We start from the raw sequence: 19041 nt of genomic DNA on the forward strand, positions 1-19041 counted from the left end.
CAGCTTGCGCAAGCCTTAACTGCATTCAGCCAGTGGTTGCAGTGACGAGGTGCGAGAGCGCACAATAGAGCGATCCTTTATTTGAGAGCACGAATCGTGGCCGATGTAAGGTAGAGCTAACGCCAGCCGGGCTAGTTCAAGCGAATGCACTTGACACTGCTCCAAAGTCACCCGCTCATTTTCTAAGCAAGAGCTTTGTTCATCACTAAGAGAAAAAGCTTAGCTAGTTGGTTTCAGTATTCTGACGTACTTACAGCGCCAAAAAAAGAACGGAAACACGATATGAACGAGCGCGGACAGGCGCTCAAAAACACCTGGTATATATAGGTGGAAACAGCGCCGCTCAGCTACAATGATGAAAGCATTATTGAGATTAAATTTAAGAGAAACTTAAAAACAATGTCATTTCTGGGGTTTTACACGCCATAACCCCGATGTGATAATAAGGCACGCCGTAGTGTGCGACGCCGGATTAATATCGACCACCTCGGGTTCATTAACACCGCATTTGAATCCTTAATTCATTGTCCTTGTGCTTCAAGTTGTCGATTAATTCGCTCTCGCGCTGCGATCTGGCGGCCTCCGGGTTAGGTCAGACGGTAGTGCGACCGCCCCCGAAAAGGCCTTGGTCCAAGGTTCGAATCCCGGACCAGCACGAATTTTTTCTTAAACTGCGAAGCTATGTTTCTGAGAAAGCCGCGTTGGTTTCCTTGGTACCTTCGGTCTACACATGTCAGTTTTTTCTTTGAGAAATCTAAGTACCACGCGTTCTTGCACTGCACCCCCATCAATAGGCGGCCGTCTCGGCCCCAATCGAACCCGCATCCTCACGCTCAGCAGCGCGCCATAATAGGTGCAACCGGGCTTCCGCGGCGGGCAACAAAAAAGGATGTTCACTGCTCCTTGCGGTAGTGGACCTCGCCGCTTCCCACTATAGACAATCGATCTCCGCGCCCTTGCTATTGCTGTATTAAAGAGAAAACTAAACAAAACCGCATATCACTTATCAGACCACTGTCGTCTTGAGCGGACACTATATCCTTGCGGACGAACGAAAGGACTGAAACTTAACCTATGCATGGATAACGAGTATGAGAGGCGACGCTATCTTTCATATGTTTTTTTTTTTTGCTAACAAAGCTTTACTCTTCGGAAAATTTTGTACACTGGAATATTCTAGCCATATGGCTCGCCTCATTATTTACCCATCACGTGCCTTTAAAATATCGTAGAGTAGCCGTGCCAAACATCAGGGTACGCTATTTAATAATATTACCGCATTTGCTCTCGGGCGTGGTCATACTGCCGCAGTAATTGCATAGAGACATTAGTGCTTTTGCAGCAATTTCATGAATTATGCTCATTTTATAGGATGGAGACGAAAATAAGGCTGGGTAATTAATGAAGTGGCACACTATGTCAGCCGAGTAAGCAAAAATAATAGAATTACCTGGCATGCGCGTAAGAATATGTAATACATTTATGCAATGGAAAACGAAGGTACCAGTTGCCGCAAAACTGAGGTAGAATTTGATATGGTTTTTATTGTCAACTCCCTAGACTATCAAGAAAACTTTCAGACCGTCTGCTGTAAACAACGTTTGCAGATTTTTGAATGAGTTACGGTAGCATTCTTAGGGTACATCATGCACTTTACGGAATCGCAGGATAAAGCAAGACGACATGGCAGCAACACTCGCCATTTAGATGGGTTCAGTGAGCCACATCAATAAGGACTTCCTCCGTTGCAAGATTTGCGCTCGTTGGGCACCACGGCAACTGACGACGGACGGGAAATAGTCGAGGAAGCGTATCTAACGAGCGAAAATCTTCTTGCAACGCAGGAGCTCCTTAATGATGTGGTTCACTAAACCAATGCAAATCGCGAGTGTTGTTGCGATGTCGCGTTGCTTGATCCTTCTATTGCGCCGAATCAACTCATCCACCTGATCCTCATCAGAGGTCGTTGTGGATCGCCCACTTCGGGGCTGATGCTGGAGATTTGATGCCGCTGGATTTTGGTGCTTCACAGTCTTTGTCCACCTCCGCTCGGTGCTGACGTTAACGCAAACATCCCCATAAACTGCAGCCAGACGGCGATGAATGTTGATGGGCGCACAACTTCCGCAGTCAGAAATCCATTTACATCCCGCTGTTTCAACGGGACGTCACCATTGGATGCCATGGACTGCTCGATTACTCTGGAACGAGAAGAGATAGGAAGGTAAGGTGACATTCTATAGCTTAAATATCAGTGCATTAACGATGATGAGTTCAAAATTTTTGCAGTACTACTAGCAAAGTAGTGGGCTTAGAGGAATTAGTTTCCGAATAGCCCTCGTATAATAAAGTAATAGTTTGGAGGAATCCTGCGCCTTTCCTTCCGAGTGCTTTGGTTTTTAAAGTTATTTTTACTATTGGTAGAGATCTGACGGCTATTTTCTGGCCTGTGACTCATTTCTAGAGCATATTAATGCGGAAAACTTACCCAATGTTCACCGCTGCCTTTGTATTCTTGAGCGTACGTTGATCCAGTAGCACCAGAACGGCATTTGCATTTTGCTTTCGTGGCTTCGGGCTTGTCGTGCACTTGTATCGGTCTATAACAAATGGGACTGATTGTATTTTACTGTCTTCCTCGCCTCGCTTTAGTAATTCTAAAGGTATGGATGAATACATTTAAATGGGATTTTCATTTCTCGCAGAAGCAATGCCCCATCATCGAGTAATGTGGGTCAAGGGTTAGAATTGTTTATCTGCCATAGACAGTGTTTGAACAATTTCGTGTGGCTAAAAAAAAAAACGCCCTGTATCATGCTAATATGGCACTTTCGGCAAGTTCGCATCTATTTGTTGGCGTCTTTTTAAAATATTTTTTTAAATGTGAACTACTCCTAATCACTCAACACATGTTCAAGAATTCATTATGCGTCGTGAATACCTATTGTCGCGGTATATAGCTGCGGAATGTTTAGTACCAGGTTTTCTGGCACAAGCGCTTGCCCATATCCGGAGTAGAGCAGCTTTCAGAAGCCAACTTTTCGTCAAGCAAGCAACATACATAGGCAAGTTAGAATTTGCGGCTATTGCAGTTGACAAGCCTTATACTTCACGGTTTCATACAGCATAATTTTTTTTGTGGCAGAAAGCATTCTAGACACTAAAAAATGCGGCCAGAAAAAGCGCCCTTGAGCTCGCTCATTCATTGGCACTGATGAACCTGACACAAAAAAATAACCCGTATTTTTCTCTCAGTAAAACAGCCTTGCTAAGAGATGTTCACTACACCACTCTAATTTTTATTTTGTTGCTGATGTTTCACATAAAATAACATTTATGTGGCCGTTGCCTACTTGAGAGGCAATGCTATACACAACGCTGTACCTGTACATCGACATGTTCGAATTGAGCTCAAGTATAAGCGGGCACAGTTCGGCCAAGTTTCAGCCGCCGGTTGCACCTGCTGTTGCTTTATGAATGTGCGTTCACAATAAACAATAGTGCAATCTTTTATACAGAAACCCGAGATTCCGGAGCTATAGGAGACAACCAGCGCTATAGACGGTTTCGCTCGCGCGATAACAGCAGCGAGAGAGCGGCCCCAAGGAACTTGCGGTCACGGGCCTCATCAGTCTGCTGCTCCAGAACACAAAGCATGTTTTTAAGTTCCACTGTGCGGATAGTCCATTCTTATGTTTTGAGATCAAACACATGCGCATTACGCCTTAATACTAACACATAAAATTTATCGTATATCTTGCGGTAATGTCGACTTGTAAAATTGTCGTTATGTACAGAGGAAACGTGTTGAAAATCTGCGGGCTTAGATTTTAACGCACTGCTCCTACTCGATATAGCGGCCAATGCTTTTCTTGCTCGCTAGATTTAGCGGGCAAAACAGGAAGTCGTCCAGGGCCTATGCTTGTAAACAGTGAAAGGGTCTGCAGCATCTGCGCACGAGCGATGAGATGTTGGTTCCTTATAATCGGGCTTTATTTAGATGCCACCTCAGGAAGAACAGACAATCTTTAACGTCTGTGTGTCGGACCTAAAAATTTGGAACAGCACAGGTTTGCTGGCTCGGCATCTTCTAAAGGAGGCTTGCACTTTAGATAATTAATACTTGTGTATCTCGAGAAATGTACACTCTAAAAATGTTAACACCCTTAAGGGTGTAACTGACTTGTCCCATGGGTGACACCCTTTTTGGGTGTATTGCTACACCCCAAGCAAAGAGGTGCAAATTAACACCCCACAAAGGAAGGGGTGTTAATATGACGTCACCTTGCCAATGGGTGTAAAAGAAACAACACCCTTTCTATATGGGGTGTAACACAGACACCACCCTTTCAATATGGGTGTAGCACGGACAACACCCTTCCAAAAGGGTGTTATCCCTGCAAGTATTTTAGCGTTCACTACAGCCATGTAGTTAATGGGCAGACTAGCTGTTGTGAATGCTGCCTAGCCTTAGCTATGGTACTAACTTGTTCAGTATGAGCAAGAATCTGTGAGGCGTCGTCATATTACGCTTCTGGTCCGTCATGTGGTAGCATAACGTGCGACCCTTTCAGGCAAAAAATTTAAGTTTCATGATCGCAGAAATGCACACATCCTATGCTTTTCGTAATCTTCCTCTGCAGTGATAGTACACTGCCGGCAGGATGCAGAGCGCAATAACAACGCGCGCTGCACTAAGGACACAGGATCTCCCGCACCTTGGTGCACCAATACTTATCACTCCGTGGAAACAGCACACAGTCAAAAGCATGGTTGCATGCATTTCAGAAATAATTAAAAACCTCCACTTTTCTTGGTCAAAAATTTTCGCAACACCAGCTCGACCAGGAGGGAAAGACACCACAGCTCGTTGTCGTAGCTCATATTGAATGCAATATAGCGCAAGCAATGCATGGATTGGCGACGGTAACAAGTGCAGTACTACAGAAGCATACGTTTGCCTGTGAAGCAGTTTTTTGCCGTTTTAAGCACACATTTTATACCTCTATTCATCAAAGTTGTCATTTATCTCCACGGGATGCTTCTACTAGTACTTTCACATATATGACTTAAAGGTAGCACTGAAAGCCAAAGAACAAAGTGCAACAAAGCGCTTCCACTTCGAATATTGTTTCAGCATTTACGAACAAAACAGCATGTGTAGCTTTTTTTTTATGGGGTTTTACGTGCCAAAACCACTTTCTGATTATGAGGCACGCCGTAGTGGAGGACTCCGGAAATTTCGACCACCTGGGGTTCTTTAACGTGCACCTAAATCTAAGTACACGGGTGTTTTCGCATTTCGCCCCCATCGAAATGCGGCCGCCGTGGCCGGGATTCGATCCCGCGACCTCGTGCTCAGCAGCCTAACACCATAGCCACTGAGCAACCACGGCGGGTAGCATGTGTAGCCGTGCATGCTGTTCAATATATAAGCATGCACTATTTCCTGAAATATATGTATGCTCCATTTACTGCCAGTGACCTGCTTATACCCAATAATTTAGTTTATTTTTCACCATGTGCTTGCATTGAATATCCCATAGGCATTGTAGGTTAAGCTACCAGAATAACAATCAGCTAGTCTAAGGTTACCTAATTGAACAAAATCATTGTAAAACTTGTGACGAAATGTCAGAAGTATTTATTATTTCATTAAAGAGAAATGGTTACATAATAATGTTTGCACATTTTAATAGTAAAAAGGAAGATAAGGAGTAAAACCATACCAATACAAAGATATAAGCACCGAATAATGGCACAGGCTTGCTCAATTAAATTTTAAGCAGAACAGTTTTTTGAAATAACCTCACTACGAGCTATCACATGTTTTCATTCGAAAAGCACTGCATCTTATTATAAAGTACAAAAATAACCGGTCACATAAGTAAGAACAAGTCTGAGTGTGTCTATGTTAACACAAGGATAGAAAGTTGGGCGAGTTGGTACAGTAACATGATCTTGGATTGTAGCGCGAAGTGACACGTACATAGACTAGAAGCAGACCAGGGTGAGCGCTAACTCTCAACTAAATTTTTGTTGAAACGAAGAATATATATATATGTATAGGTGACTGCAAAAAACCGCAGCGTAAGAACATGACAAGGTATGAAGACATCGGTTAAACATATCAGGAAGTAAAAAAAGGAAACAACAAAAAGACTACTTCAGATTAACACACGTGTTCTGAAAATACTGAAATTCGCATCCTAACAGAGACAAAGATGCATGGCTAACGCAAGTCTCTCCCAATCTTTTAATGTGGAATGCCTCTCTATCTATTTGTTGTGAAAAACTTTGTTTCATATTGTGTGGACATGATTAGTAATGGGAAACTTAAGAGCTGAGTAAGCTAGTCGTGTCCACACAATATGAAACAGTTTTTCACAACAAATAGGCTCGAGAAGGCTAGTTATCCTGTGCATTTATTATCACTAACCTGCGAAAAGCTTTTAAAATGGGTAAAAGGCCAGGCTAAGAAACAAGAAAAACAGAAAAAGAAGGTTTGCTGTGGTGCCCTATGTACATAGATTATCAGATGGTTTATGGAACGTGGCCAATACATATGATGTGGATAAAGTTTTCTCGGCCCCGCAGGTTGTCTATCATGTGCCTATGATAAATAGGAAACTTGAACAGGGTGGCAAAACAGAAAAAATAATTGCGGCGTTAGACATGTGTCCCTTTTTGTGCCTTGTAACACTGGTATAGTTTATCAGATTCCTCTCAAGTGCGGGAAGGCTTACATTGTACAGAGCGGCAGGTGCATTAATATTAGACTAAAAGAAAACAAACATTCACTTTACAACCCTAATGCTTCACATCTAGCATCACATTGTTTCAATTGCGGTTGTAAACCTTTGTTTGAAGACAAAAAAATTCTTTCGAGACAAATGTCAAACCACAGGGGAAATAATCAAGGCATTCCACATTAAAAGATTAGGAGAGACTTGCGTTAGCCATGCATCTTTGTCTGTTAGAATGCGAATTGCAGTATCTTCACAACACGTGTGTTAATCTGAAGTAGTGTCTTTTTGTTGTTTCCTTTTTTGACTTCCCTACTTCCTCATATGTTTAACTGATGTCTTCATACCTTGTCATGTTCTTATGCTGCGGTTTTCTGCAATCACTTTATATATATATATATATATATATATATATATATATATATATATATATATATATATATATATATATATATATATATATATATATATATATATATATATATAGATGTTCTTCGTTTCAAGAAATATTTAGTTGAGAGTTAGCGCTCGTCCTGTTTGCTTGTAGTGTGTGTCCGTGTCACTTCGCGCAACAATCCAAGAGCATGTGTGAACAAAACATGGCTAGTAATAACTAGTGAGCACTGCACAAAAGTTGAACATGAAAACTAGTAATAGTAAAGACATATACTTGCATAGACAATATATAATAGTTTAGACAATATTTTGCAGCTGAACTGCAAAATATTGCAAATATCACAAAGACAGCATAAAAACTGGGCAGGACAGAGCACTGACTGTTAGTTATAGTTGCAATATGCACACCAAATCTAGACATAAAAAGTCAAAACTAAACTGCCGGAAATTGTCATCTCTCCAAGAGACCACTGAGGAACAAAAGGTATACTTTTATAATTCCATCTCCTAGATTACTGATCTAATTAAACTTGACACATGACCCCTTGTGTGTAACAAATGCCCTGTTCTCATTACATATGCATGATTACCAGCCTTGGTTAAAGAATGACTTGCACTAATGTTTTGAACCCCGGTAAAAATGCTGCTTGTTCTCAACTTTCTGTTCCGACAGCACACTTGTGGGCAGTTGTGAACGTAGTTGCCTATAGGGCTCAAACACCAAGTTTTGGCTGCACAGGTACTGTCTACCGAACACCTGGTTCAAGATAGCTTGCATCTCGGAATGTGCAGCCACGCTGGTGGCACAGCATTATTTTTTCAACTTGCCAGTTGATAAAGACTCAGCAGCTGCAATCACCTGCGATTGCTCGTAAAGGTGCCATAAGGTGAGGCAGCAAACAGAGATACCACGTAGCAAAACTTTCAGAGTGCATTGTGTGAGTCGAGGTGTGTAATTTGTGCTTTAGTTTGGCAGCACTGCCACATTCACAACTATTCATTGCAGCTCCTAAATTTCAACATCAACAAAATTAGGACAGTTCCTTCAGTATGGTGGCAGATGCTCAGCTGCAGGCTTTCTAGAACCATGCATTATCTTCAGACAGTGCCAGTACAGCCCGTAGCACATCTTTCAAGCACTCTAGACAAGTACACCGATTACACTGTACACAGAGCATCTGGTGTCCATTTACCTATAAAGGCAAGGTAGCCCCTAGAACACGTTTTGTGACAGGCATGCTGGGCACTTTGTCCCCTGAAATGCAAGTGCCATTTGGTACTTCAGTGCCTGTAGTGTCCTTTACATCTAAATGAATATTGAACACATAGTAGTAACATGAAGACGACAAACAAAAGCCATCAGCCATCAACTGCGTGGCAAATCTGGGTGCAAGCTATTCTCTTATCAAGTATACCTGTAGGCATTGTGACCAATGTGCTCCCAAGATGTATGAGGCATTATCATTGCAGAGTTGTAAGGACATGACAATCCTAGGATGATTATGTTCTTGAGACTTTTTTCCACACTTTCCATCTTTTGAAACGTGTATACTGTAGTCATGAAAACAAAAATGCTACAACTGGCGTGTGATAAGTTTTGCGTCTTATTTCCTAGCAGCTCATTGAAACGAGCCACGATGACAAATTCAAATGCTGTTACCTCATCAGACATACAAATTTCTTAAACACTAACAAAACCAGATAGGCATTAGAGTGAGCATCACTTAAATACATTACACTGGTTTAAAGTTATTGCACCACTTTGTGCCAGGTAAAAATGTTAGAAACATCAAAAATGTTAAGATTCTACGGCCAACCGTGGAGACTAAATAAAAAAATCATAAAGCTTTCTTAAATGGGTACAGGAGCTTTACAACTGGCCGTGTTGGTGATGGACACGCAGATAGGTGAGCAGCCATTCCACTGAGACGAGAATGTTGAGGACTTCGCATGGAAGTCTGCGAGACACTGCAGAGTAGTTCTTGGTCGACATGAAGGAGGTTGCTTGCATACACGTCTGGGCCACCATACTGAATGCATGGTGTTACCGGAACCTTTTCCCCCTGCATTGTGGTAAAAAAGAGGTGAGGCATGCAGACAGGACACGAGAGTAGAGAAGGGAACACGAACGCGAAAAACATGAAAAATTTTATTAAACTGTTTTAATAGATAAAATTTTTATACTATGTGTCATTCATTATGAGGGTTCATAACCGCAACATATTTCATATATAAGCAGGTAGAATTATTAGCTTGGTCAGTTTGTACAAGCTCGTTTGAGGCAAGAAATCGAGTTTCACAAACACAACCTCAACATTCTTGATTGAAAAAGGAACACCTCAGATGACATGCAGTCCTCTGAGTGGGAATTGCACAGTTCAAGAAAAACAAATTAAAACTCACACACCAATCCCGAAAAAGGAATAAGCACCTGCTACTGCAAGACGCAAATTAATTGATAGGTTTTAGTAGCACAAAGTCATCTTTGGCCAAAGAGCACCAAGTCTATATTGCAAAAGATAAACTTAGCGCATCTTTACAAAGCAAATATATAAAGGTGACTAATGCCTCTTTGCGCTACAGTTGCTTTGCTCTAGCGTGAAGTAATTTTAATGCATGCACCCGTACATACACACGCTACACCCAAGTGTAACAGCTGCAGAATTAAAATTGGGCAGCAACGAAGTCGCAACCTTTAACCCTTGATCCCAAGCTGTACTAGTGACTGCAGGTAGTACCAATATCGCCAATGACGAGTCGCACTCTTTCTGCCCGATGTCACGCTGCTCTTATTGTCAAAGATGAATTACAGTCGGCATTGAGGGAAAGCTGCCCTCAAGAGCAGCTCTTATTTTTGTGTTATTTCTAACCAGAGACCAATGAAGTAATATATTTTTATAATGAGAATGACACCGAAAAATCGAGTACGTAAAAAATTAGGAAAATTTGGTACATTATTCTGGAATTAACTTGGGGGTTAACGGTTAAAGCGGCAATCCAGAAACTAGAACAAGTTTTGACATGTTTGCTACCAGTGAATGCTAGAAATTATGTTGGCATTCTGTAGTTTTGTCCAACAATGCAAAATGGATTCTTAATAACTGAGGAAATAAATGGAAAAGTATCATGAAGTATATTTCGTGAATGTAATGCAGAATCACTCAACTTCTGTTACTATATAATCTCCACTTGATTAACCTGCACTTCCTGAACTAGTTCAGGAGGTGCTGCATTTCAATACTCATTCCACCAGTTCAACGTGGCAGCAACTGCACATTGTGATTTGTTTTACTTAGTGCAGGCTTTGTACAGGGCGAGTTCACAGCATTCCCTGCACTTGGACGAAAGGTAGTGCATGTTTACGCAGCAGGTGTGGTGCCGCTTCTGCAAGAGTGAGGTGCAGAAATCAGTTTCATACAATAATTACTAGAGGGAACTCTAACATTAGTGTCTACAGGAGATCAAACAAGAACGGCTGTACCAGCATGGAAATTATGGGAAGTACATGGATTTGCCTAAACTTCGTCTGTTTGGCTTCAAACGGCTTTGTGACTTTGTAAACTAGTCATTTTCAACAATATACTGTGTAATAAATAAATAAACATGAAAATCGTCCGACGACAGGATTCAAACACAGGAACTCTAGAACAGAAGTCTGATATTGAAACCATTAAGCCACGGAGGCATGTAACGACAAGCGAGTGCAACGCCCTGATGAATTTATCGCGGGCATACCAGTGCCTTCAGACGCTTGGTGCCTTTCGATTTGGCCCCCTGGACAAGCTCAATCGTTGCAATTAATAGCAATTGTGCGTGTTGGCGCCGCCTTCTGCACTTCGAAGAGTATAGACTGCGCTGAAATTTACGACAATAAGATTTATATAGCGTATAATATACGAAGCCACAAGAACGTCTGAATTCACAAGCACGAGTATCAGACAAATCCATGTGCTTCCCATCATTCCCATGGTGGTACGACTGGAGCGCCAGAGTTCCCTCTAGTAATTACTGTAAGAAACTCTATGGCAGAAATAACCGAAGTGCCTGGCATTTTGTTCTGGAGTAATAAACAAAGTTTTGCTGTCCCATAAATCTTACTGGTCATTAATTCCAAGTTTTAGTGCAGTCACATGTCTAGTAGGCAATTGTGGTATTTTGCATAAACATAGCAAAGCCAACTGTGATGAATGTTCACTCTGGTAAATTGTTTATTATCGAGTAGTACAGACTACTGAAGCAATCTCTGGAAGGCAAGTGAAGTAATTTTCTTATTAGCAGCCTTTAAACAGCATTCGAGCATATGACACATGCACCTCAGATATGCAGATAATATTTCCTTGACTCAGCAAGAAGCGATGCTTCATGTTCCACGAGGCTACTTCAATCAAAGCAGTATTGGTGCAGTCTAAAAACAATACCAATGCAGATGATCCAAATATTTTTCAGGGGCAGCAGTTATACCTGAAATCATGCTAGATTAGTTTTTTTAAACACATGATCAGACCATGTTAGAAGTGCTTCTTAAAATCCTCCTATTTATTAGACTAGTCATATATCTGTACACAAAGGCTACTAATTAGGTCCCATGCTATATCATCATCTTAACAAAAACTTCACTTAGTAATACACATGCTGTGATAAGATTTGAGACCACATTGAGATGATGAACAAAGTGAACTCATTATTTTTAAAATGAAGCTCCTGTTCTTCCAAATGAGAAGAAAGGATACTGAGGGTCAAAATTTTTCTGAATCACAGCTGGAAGATGCCAGGGAAGGCACGTGGAAGCTTATTTGTAATTTTCTATTTAAATGTAGAAATGATAAAGGGAAATGAAAATGGTAAAAAAAACAGGCATGGGGGGAGAACGAACCTACAGCATTTGCATTAGGCATGCGATGCACTAACCACTGTGCCACCGAGGCAGCATTCAACCGTCCACAATGGCCCCTCAGATTGTCGACGCTCGAACACGGCCGTAGTACCACAGTGGTTAGTATATCACATGCGTAATGTGAAGGTTATGGGTCCGTTCCTCACCCACAGGTGGATATCTTTTAATCCACTTTCATTTACCTAGAATTTATCATTTCTATACTTCATATAAAAAACTTAAAACATGTTCCTGTATGCTTTCCTTGGCCTCATTATCTGCTGGCTTCTTCCAGTTCTGTTACTTCCAACACTTATACATATTCTAATCTGGTAAGTAAACAGCTTTTGCATGATGCTGGAACGCAATATAAAACATTATTGCAGGGCCGTGTTATGTAGAATGCCTTACATTGCCCAGGCAAGGTGTATTAATGTCAATCTGAAAAAAAAAAAAATTCCCACTCTAGGCAGAAATGCTGTGTACTGCTGTGTGCAACAGGGTTTAACGAAAACAACTTGTTCAGAAATAAAGCCACCAAACAACGAGGAAATATGAAAACTGGATGAAAATTTGTGCAGTTGCATGTTAAAAATTTGGCACAGCAACAGATGAAGACATAATGAAGGAAGCGCGAGGATGGTTTATTTTGGACACACGAGGCAATATACTTGAAAGATGCGTATGAGCTTACACGTGGAGAAATATTGTTTATGTAGCAGCTAAACTACGAACAGGCCTAGAACACACTGATACAAGGTGTCGAGCATGTAAATCTTACCATGCCCTTAAGTCAAAGAAACATGGCCGTTTCGCATGATTCGCTACACATGGCTGGCTCACACAACTTAGCCACTGCTATATATGCCTTGTAATTACCAGGTGGTCTGTCTGACATGTGCAAGCTTCAAATATGTAAAAGTGCCACGTAGCTGGACAGCACCAAGGTAATGTCGTTTGCCATTGTTTTGAGGAAGTGAAACCAATTCTTGCATTTTTCCTAATTAGGTAATTAGTTATTAATGATAATTTAACTGCTCAAATATTATATTCAAAGCAAAAGTGTCAGTGCGAAAATTGTAGAGCATCCTGAAAAATTCCCAATCCAGCTTTCTACTGCTCAATAGGTGCAACAAGTTCTTTTTTTCAAGCTTGAAAGAAGCCAGTGAATACATGCAAGAAGTGCCGTGCAACTAACTACTCGTGCACCTGAACACCATTTGGCTCCTCCTTTCATGCTTGAAAAAAATTTTGAAAATAATATTTTAGAAATTGATTAATTATTATTGACTATGTTTTAGGCAAAATGCATGAAATAGTGTGACTGCCACCTCCATTTTCGGCGACATGAATTGACTCCATTTTCATGTCCAAATCCAACTATACATGGTGCGTGTTTTGAGCTGGTTCTGTAATTTAAGGCTGGTTTTGACTAATTGAAGCTTCGCACCCTAATAACGGAGTCAGCCTAAAAAGAAATTGGTACATAAATGGTCGCTGTCAGTACTCCATACTCCTTTAACTTAGTGCAAAGCGCTTGTGAGCCAAGAGGTTGGTAGTTCTAAGCAGTATTTCTCATTTTGACCTTGTGGTATAGCCCACTTACTATGATGCCATGCTGCTCAGTCATGCTGGTCCTAGCTTCAATGTAGGCCATGGCAGCTGCCCTCCAATGGGGGTAAAATGCAATAACGCTTATGCACTTAGATTCGGGTGTACATTAAAGAAGGCCAGGTTCCCAAAACTTCAGGTTGTGACTTTGGAATGTAAAAGCCCATAATTTAATTTTAAACATAAAGGTGCTTTATTAGGAGCAGGGGCATCATTTTGAGCTTTTACTGCACTGCCATGGCACCAAGAAGCTCCGAGTAAGTAAAAACAATTTCGTAGACAATGTACGTATCTTGCAAACATTTACAAACACTTCTCTGCATGCACCTCTGTTGCTGTTATATTTAGATCCGTATGCCAAGGCGGGTTATGATGTTACAACATGTTCCAAACTTGTTTTTTTTTTACCGCTTTAAAGTTATTGGTTATTTTGCATCTCATTGTGTGTCGAACGCACATTTCAGTGCATCAATTTCTTCAGAAAGTACACTCCTCTTTATTTGTGCATGCAAAAAGGGTTCAGAAGAACTGCTTTCTGAAGATCTGTATAACAAGCAAAAAACAATTCTATGTAGGCTGCACAAAGAGAAAGGATGGGTTTGTAAATATGTTATTTAGTTCTTAAAAAAAGAGGCAGCTGTCAGTATTCTGTTCCAAAGTAAAAATTGCCCCTACCTGGCTCTGTTTCATTTTCCGATGTTGATGGTCCATTCGGGGGCACTCAGTTGATAGGCTGCACTTTGGCCATGTCGGGTGTGCTGTCACCAGGCCCAAGGTTAATCGACATCCTCACCAAAAGTCGAGTCCAAACGCTATAAAAGAAACATCTCATCATTTTGCTATCAGTTTTCTCATCTTGCGTGTTTCACACACGGCCGTAAGTGAAATATTTCGTCACTTGGATACTGAAAAAAATTCAAGCATTTTCTGGCAGCCAAGCTGAATACACATAAATGGAGAACATTAAAGAGCAAATGCAGTTGTCACATTAGATTGATCAAGTAGAGCAGAAATGGAAATAAATCAGTGATACCGTGTCTGTTGACTTTGAATGCAAGAAACGTAAAAACAGGAACTTGCAGCCACGCCACTTTGAATTTCCCGCGTTTGCTACACCTCACAACAAGTTTGGCATCGTCCGGTACTCGGGGATAGTAATCGCTGAAAATCAAGATGAACGAGCGTCGGCATAAATTAACAGGATACTTAACCGGGCAATATGGGCGCATAAAACAACTCACGTAGCGAAGCTACTGTCAATTACCCGATGACGCATCTGCGGGCGGTGCGGTTTGGGCGAACAATTCAAGAAGGAATGAGAGTTTCACTTGTTTGACGCCTACTAAGCTAAGACAGAATTTGAGTTTCTTACTAAACTATACTGGATATTTACGCTCCGAATAAAACGCTGGAAATTTTGTTACGTCACATTGCATACGTATGAAAGTGAGGAAATTGCTTTTATTGTATTCTACCCAGACGGCATGCAGCAGCGACCACTCTCATGCAACAAAAGCATGAAAGTGGTACTCGCGGCACGGAAAACAAACATATACAGCGCCAACGTTACGCCCCTTAGAGTTGGAACTAAGCACGATCAAGCCAGTTAGTTTTCTAGCTTTCATAACGCCATGAACACGAGCAAACATCGCGCGAAACAACTGTCTGCTCTCGAAAATTATTACCGCTTCCATTTATATACCTATTGCTGCCAGAAGCAAAAGTCAATGGGCTAGCTGTCCACAAGCCGCAGATTAGACTGACAGCAACATATTATGGTAACGTAAAACAATTTCCACGCTGACTTAGCAGCCGCGGTGTGCTCTAAGTGCCACAGTTCTCGTTTGCCGCTCGAAATTCACACCATGATGACGGGCACTGCATCTTTCACATGAAATATTGCACGCTTTGCTCCCGAGCTCAATAGGAGGGCGAAACGCATTTGCACGTACCTGAAATCCGCATGCCGGAAACCCGTCGACGCTTCCGAGAACGGGGCACACAGCCATACACCCGTACGGCGGCTTGACTTGGACGTGAGGCACTTCTATCAAATATTTCACATGCGACATGTTTCACACCGATTGCGCGAACACGAGAAAATGCCGCAGGTCGCAATGCGACGCCGTGCACCCGTGCATCTACCGATGAGCTGCGTGCGCGGACTTGCAGAAAAACAAAACTATGAGAAAACGGCCGGCGCGAAAGGATGGCGGCTCTCGTTGCGGAGACGAAGCGGACAATGAAGCGCGAACGAATGTTGCCAACTGTTGGTTCCGCGTTATGCCGGCGGTGGTGGCTTGGCTTTAGTGGCGTGTGTTGCGGCTGTCTAATTTTTTATTTCTTTTCCCCAAACAGTATAGCTAAGATCAGTTCTTTGTGTGAATTTTTAACTGTGTCATTTCGCATTATCTTTTTGTCTTTTTATGCTATTAAGTGGCCAATTGTGGCCTCCCAGGTTCGCGCGCGCCAGCTTCGCGCGCAGATCTCGGAGGCCATAAGACTGCGCGGGAGGAAATGCCGTTCTCGCCGTTGTTAACGTTTCATCATCGTTTCTTCAAGTGAAATAGAGGGGTAGTGTCCCTTTTCCCGGGGTTGGGAGGGGGCGATCAAGACGGCATCGCTCAGCGGGGGGCAGGGGAGTAGGTTGGTGTTGGTTGTTATCGCGAAATTCGCGAACCCTGCGATTTTTTTTATAACGTAAGCATTTCTATACTTACCCAACAAGAAAAACCATCTGTCCGTCAGTCCGTACCGCACGATATCTTTCAATATAGAACCCACAGCAGCGAGTGAATTCAGCTTCGTGCTAGCTCTCGCTTTAACGCGACCGAAGCGGCGAGGACACTGCGCTCACGAAGCTTTCAGCTCATGCCGCACTCACTATGCGCTTTCCGCAGATCACTTTCAAGATAGGTGTACGCGCGTCTGTTTTCAAAGCGAAGTAAACGGTGAGAACACAGCGCGTGAAGTTTTCAGCAGTCGGCACACTCTGTCCACATGGCAGTTCGCTTTCGAGATACGGTTCGCGCGGCCGTGCCACAAGCAGCCGCCGCCGGAGAACGGTTGATAATGGTTCGACGCGGATGAGAAGTGCTAAAGAGCGATAACGGCTCAAAACGAACGTAACGTCACCAGCGCATCTGGCCCGGCCACCTGCAGTACTTTGCTTGCGCCATTCACTTGGCGCCGCCGACCACAGCAGCTCGTGTCGCCGCAGCGCTGTCGCTTATACTCGTCGGATCAAGTCTCATAACATCGATAACGACATGGACTGCGTGTGGATGAGGAAGAGTCACAATGCTTACGCATACTTAGACAAATCCGAGAGGAGTTCCGGTGTGATTTTTTTTACCGGAAATGTGCAGTCAGCGGTGACACAGAGTTGACAATGCATGTAAGAGGGGTGCCAAGCTTTTTTTTTTATGAGAGTCTTGCCCAGCTCCCAAAGATCTGCTGGAGCTAAGACTTGCTGATGGCTGTATGTGTTTTTTTTTATTGTCGCATGGGGGCCCCCGAACCGCCACGAATCCTACAGTGTAATGACATTAGAGCAGTATTGACGTCCAAAGGGAAATGCAGCCGGTAATTGGGCTGCCTAAGGTTTGTGGCCCGGTGGCAGCGGCCCACCCCTCCCCCGTTTCCGTTGACAAGTTAGGGGGAGGGGTCTGGAGCAATCTTACACCCCCCTCCCCACAGTGGTGTAGCCAGAAAATTTTTTCGTGTGAGGGGGGGTGGGGTCCCAATTGACCGTGGAGGGGGAAGGAGCGGGGCCATTGCCATAGTAGCAAAAAATTGACTGTTAGTGAGCGTTACAAGTGCCCGGCGTGCCCCACTTGGCTACGCCGCTACTAGCCCCCCCCCCCCCCCCCACCCCGCAATCGACGCAAATCGAGCTATCAGAACGTGCATGATACGCATGCATGTCATAACATGAATGACATGCCGCGAAGCTGGCATGGATGTCGTCACATCATCATCATCAGCTTATTTTGACGTCCATCGCAGGACGAAAGCTTCTCCAGCGATCTCCAATACCCCTGTCTTGTGCTAACTGGTTCCATGTGTCTTCAAGTTTCCCAATTCCATCACGTCCACATTATTCTCTGCCGTCCTCGACTGTGCTTCCCTTCCCTTAGCACCCGTTCTGCAACTCCAATAGACCAGCAGTTCTCTCCCTTACGCATTGCAATGTCTGCCCAGCACGACTTCTTTCTCTTAATGTCAACCAGAATATCAGCTATCCCCGTTCGCTCTCTAATCCACATCGCTGTCCTCCAGTCTATTATCGTCATGCCTAATTATTTTCATTCCATCGCTCGTTGCGCGGTCCTCAACGTCTTCCCAAGCTTCTTTGGTAACTTCCAAGTTTCGGCCCCATACGTTAGTAACGGTAGAAAGCAATGATTAGCAGTAAGCTCCCTGGTCATGATTTAGTAATGCCTGCCGTAAGCTCTCCAGCTAATTTTTTATTTTTGTTAATTTCCTTGATCAGAGGCCCCTGCGAGTAATTCACCTCAATAAACGTATTTCTGCGCAGGTTCTAGAGGCTGACTGCCGACCATGACATTCGTTCTCTCGCCAGGCTGCGGAACATTACTTTTCTGTTCTGCATACTAACTCTCAATCAGACTCTTACACTTTCTTCGCCAAGGTCCTCAAACGTTTGTTGCAAATAGTCTGCAGCTTTGCTGAGTATGCCAATGTCATCTACAAACCGTAAGTTGGTGAGCTATTTACCGTTAGCCCTCACTCCTAACAATTCCCAGTCTAACTGGTTGCACACCTTTAAGTATTCAGTGATAGCATTGTAAATATTTTGCCATTGATCATATGAAGCCTTTTGCAGATATCTGGCTATGCAAAGTCTGCGCGTTAGTGGCATCCGTTCGATATCAACATTCGTGGGAAACTTCATTTTTGACCGCTGTTCGGAGCCAGTGCGCTGCTGCCTAGATGCCCCGATCCAATCATTCCCGCTACCTGATTCAAGCGCAGGTAGCGCGCGTTTCATGTAAAGCCAATATCAACGCCTTAACTGGCAATGTTCATTTATCATATACTGTAAGCTTGTTCACTTACTCCCTTATAATTAGGGTGTAAATTAGAAAGACTGGGGTGTTCCAAGGGTGTTTTCTTGTTGAGCACCCTTTTCCATTAAGAAAGGGTGTTTCAAGGGTGTTTACAAGGGTGAAAAGATGAATACACCCGCATTACACCCATAAGGGTGTGAAAATTTTTAGAGTGTAACCCCTGCATGGAAGGCCCTGCGTTTAACGCAATGCATAGTTTCCTCAAAAATAAAGGAAACATTATTGAATTATTCGCATTGGCGTAGCGTACGGCTGGTTTTTTAAGACTTAGTAAAGGTTAGCTTATGTATGAAAGCCTCTAATCCTACAGCTAGAAGCGGGG

General features: G+C 42.9%; 1 long non-coding RNA gene across 1 annotated transcript; it reads right to left on the minus strand.

The window, feature by feature from the left end:
• Positions 1–7291: 7291 nt before the first annotated feature.
• Positions 7292–15861, minus strand: LOC140217148 (uncharacterized). The gene is made up of 3 exons (XR_011893655.1): positions 15579–15861; positions 14302–14438; positions 7292–9205 (listed from the first exon to the last, which is right to left on the minus strand). It is a non-coding gene; the product is annotated as an uncharacterized lncRNA (long non-coding RNA).
• Between the last annotated feature and the right edge of the window lie 3180 nt (positions 15862–19041).

This window comes from Dermacentor andersoni, chromosome 4 (genome assembly GCF_023375885.2).
Source record: "Dermacentor andersoni chromosome 4, qqDerAnde1_hic_scaffold, whole genome shotgun sequence".
Classification (NCBI taxonomy): Eukaryota; Metazoa; Arthropoda; class Arachnida; order Ixodida; family Ixodidae; genus Dermacentor; species Dermacentor andersoni.